Source organism: Camellia sinensis, chromosome 4 (genome assembly GCF_055761805.1).
Source record: "Camellia sinensis isolate YWXY chromosome 4, ASM5576180v1, whole genome shotgun sequence".
NCBI lineage: Eukaryota > Viridiplantae > Streptophyta > Magnoliopsida > Ericales > Theaceae > Camellia > Camellia sinensis.
In genome coordinates, this window is record NC_138964.1 from 64,658,399 (window position 1) to 64,662,839 (window position 4,441).

The window sequence follows — 4,441 nt, forward strand, 5'->3', positions numbered from 1 at the left end:
AACTAACACGCTCGAGCGAAGAAAAGCTCGCTCGAGCCAAGAATGCACAGCTACAGGTCCAAATCAGACGCAACCTCTCGCTTGAGCTACCAAACCCCGGCTCGAGCGAAGAACCAAAAATAACATCTCGCTCGAGCGACAAACTCCTCGCTCGAGCGAAGATCCAAAATTCTGGACAGCAACACTTGGTTTCTAAACCCAACCAACCTGAAACAAACCTGCCCAACACATCCTACAAGTCCAAAAGAGCAAATAAGGGACAACAACAACAATTATACAATGACAGAATCTACGGAACCTAAGTCCGGATACAATAATCAAATGGGAGAAGACCGGGGTCGCTATAACCTCCCCCCCTTCAAAGAATTTCGTCCCCGAAATTAAGCATAAGTTTTTGAAAACAGATTCTTTCTTTTTTTTTTGTTTTTGACAATTCATTAGTAAACATCTTGACCCAAAACTGGTCATTTCATCTCTTTATCAAGAGGCATCTCACATTAAATATATAACACAACATATATCTCAAACCTGTATCATTATTATGCATTATTCCTTTCAATGTTAACAATTCCCATATCATATTCAATCGCATGATATATACAACCCATTCAACAATGTACTCAACAGATGCAATATTACACTAAACTTCTATAATGAAGCAAGTTTCAAGATACACCCATTTACCAATACAAACTCAATGTTTTACAACTTAAGACATATATAAAGCTCTTAAGTTCAATAATATAACAGAATCTAATTATAAGATTACAAATCAACAAACATGTCCGGATATTTCTGGCGGACTTCCAACTCACGTTCCCAAGTGGCTTCCTCCACTCCGTGGTGTTTCCACAAAACTTTGACCAAAGGGATGGTTTTGCCTCGCAAAACTTGATCCCGCCTATCCAAGACCCGAACCGGTCTCTCCTCATACGAAACATCCTCATCAATCACTAAATCAGTCCAATCCAACACATGTGATGGATCCGGCTCATACTTCCGAAGCATACTCATATGAAACACGTCATGTACTCTGGACAACCGCGGTGGTAAAGCTAAACGATAAGCAGCCTCGCCAATCCTCTCAAGGATCTCAAACGGACCAATGAACCGAGGGGACAACTTCCCGCTCTTCCCAAATCTCATCAAACCCCGTCTAGGTGATATCTTCAGAAAGACATGATCACTCACCTCAAACACCAAAGATCTCCTCCTACGGTCGGCATAAGATTTCTGACGACTCTGTGCTGTAACAAGTCTCTTACGGATAAGCTCAACTTTCTCCGTTGTTTCCCTCACCAATTCCGGACCCAACAGAGGTGCATCACCCACCTCGGCCCAACAAACAGGAGATCTACACGGTCGGCCATACAAGGCCTCAAATGGTGCCATACCGATACTAGACTGGAAGCTGTTGTTGTAGGCAAACTCCACCAACGGCAAGTGCCTCTCCCACGACCCACTAAAGTCTAGAACACAACCCCGCAGCATATCCTCAAGGATCTGAATAGTACGCTCGGACTGCCCGTCAGTCTGAGGATGATAAGCCGTGCTAAAGGTTAACTTAGTGCCTAAGGCACTCTGCAAACTCTGCCACAACCTGGCAGTAAAACGAGGATCTCTATCTGAGACGATTGTCACTGGAACCCCGTGTAACCTCACTATGTCCTGAATGTACAAATCGGCAAGATGATCAACCGAATCTCTCACCATAAAGATAATGCCTCCAAATCTTCCAGGCAAATATCACAGCTGCTAACTCTAGGTCATGCGTAGGGTAATTCTGCTCGTGAATTTTCAACTGACGTGAGCCATAGGCAACTACTTTCCCTTCTTGCATTAACACACAACCCAGACCCTCTCGTGAGGCATCACAATAGACTGCATAACCCAACCCTCTCTCTGGAATAATCAATACTGGAGCGGTGGTCAGTCTAACTTTTAACTCCTGGAACGACTTTTCACAAGTCTCACCCCATACAAATTTGACTCCCTTCCGAGTCAGTCTAGTCAACGGTGACGCTAACCTGGAGAAATCTTTCACAAACCGACGGTAATACCCAGCTAATCCCAGAAAACTGCGGATCTCAAACACACTCTTAGGCTGTGCCCAATCCTGCACTGCCTCAACCTTGGATGCATCAACAGACACCCCTTCTCCGGATACCATGTGGCCTAAGAATTTGACTTCCCTCAGCCAGAACTCACACTTCCCAAACTTGGCATACAGCCTATGGGCTCTAAGTAACTCAAGCACCACTCTCAAGTGTTCCTCGTGCTCCTCCTCAGAAGGCGAATAGATAAGGATATCATCCACAAAAACGACTACAAACCGATCCAAGAATTTCCGGAAGATCCGGTTCATCAAATCCATAAAAACTGCCGGTGCATTGGTGAGCCCAAATGGCATCACCAGAAACTCATAGTGGCCATACCGTGTACGGAATGCCGTCTTCGGAATATCCTCCTCCCTGACCCTCAACTGGTGGTAACCTGATCTCAAGTCTATCTTAGAGAAACAACGGGAACCCTTCAACTGGTCAAACAGATCATCTATACGAGGCATAGGGTACTTATTCTTAACCGTAGCCCGATTTAATTTCCGGTAATCTATACAAAGTCTCAGAGCACCACCTTTCTTTTTAACAAAGAGGGCCGGTGCTCCCCACGGCGAAACACTAGGACGTATAAAGCCCTTATCTAGCAACTCCTGGAGCTAAATCTTCAACTCAACTAACTCGGCTGGGGCAAAACGATAAGGTGCCATAGAAATCGGCGCCGTGCCGGGCACTAGGTCAATAGAGAACTCAATCTCTCGATGCGGTGGCAAACCAACAAGATCCTCGGGAAAGACGTCCGAGTACTCACAAACCACCCTTGGCAACACAATCTGAGTCTCAACATCCTCACTAACCGAAAGGTTAGCAAGTAGACTACTAAGCTCACTCCGTCCTCGCGGAACATACCCCGGTGGCAACACATTACCAACCCGGTCCCCCAGAAAATGAAAATACTCTCCGCTCACGGTACAACAAGTGACTCTCTGGCGGTAGCAATCAATAACTGCCCGGTATGACGATAACCAGTCCATACCCAAAATAACATCGAAACCTCTCATAGGCATAACTACAAAGGAAAATGGGATTCTATGGTAATCAACCTCTATATCACAACCCCTAACACCTTGTTTCAAAATCAATTCACCCCCAAGAGGTGACACTACACATATAGGAGATGCTAACTGTGCTAACTCCAACTCCAAAACAGATGCAAATGCAGTAGACACAAAGGAATGGGATGCACCCGTATCAATCAAAACATTAGCAACCGAGTTGCAAAACAAGAAGGTACCTCTCACAACTGATGGTGCTGGCACAAGATCCTGCGCGGTAACAGCATACACGCGCCCAGCCGACCTCTGATCAACCTGCTCACCCCTAGGAGCATAAGATTGCTGCACCGACTAGGACGATGAAACCCCCTGATTGGCCCTCGTGGCCTGACCCGACTGAGCTGGCTGCTGACCCTGAATTGGCCTCAAACCAGATGCACCAGGTGTGCCACCCAACTGCGGGCAATACCTCTTCATATGCCCTAGCTGACCACATTGATAACACGAGAGTGGCTGGCCTCTACCCTGACTCTGGCTCTGAGATCGAGCCGTAGATGATGCTGCTCTCTGCACTCCTCCCCTCTGAGGACAAACTGGAGACTTGTGGCCCAGCTGGCCACACTTGAAACAGGTAATGTCTCCCTGACTGCCTTTCCCTGAACTAGCACTCGGCACAGGAAAAGTCGATCTAGAAAAGCTACCCTGAGACTGCTGAGGATTAAAACCCTTCTGTCTCCTACCATCACTCTGACTATCCTGACTCCTCTTGGAGCCCTTCTGTCCTTCCTCCTCCTCCTGCATCATAATTTCCATGTGGGCTGCAGCATCAACCATACGCCCATAATCCCGAATCATAGTTCCCCCAACTCTCAGCTTGAGGCCACGCCTCAACTTCTTCTCAAACTCAATACAACGGCGTTCCTCAGACGCCACCAACTCAGGTGCAAACCTGGACAAACTAATAAATGCAGCCTCAAACTCGGCCACTGAAGAACTCAACTGCTTAAGTTGACAAAACTGGTCTCTCAGCTTCTCCCTGACTGCTGGAGATAAGAACTTCTCCTGGAAAGCATTCACAAAAGCCTCCCATGTACCTCCTATACGACCCTTAGTAAACTTCCACCACTGACCCGCATCCCCCTTCAACTGGAAAGATGCCAAGGTCACTTTCAACCCCTCGTCTTCGATGCCAAGCATCTCAAACGTCTTCGTTGTCTGTTCGAGCCATTCATCTGCCTTAAGCGGCTCTTTAGGATCACCCACAAATTCATCCGGGTTAGACCAGAAGAACTCCCTCTTCAGAAAGGAAAGTCCTACATCTGCAATAAC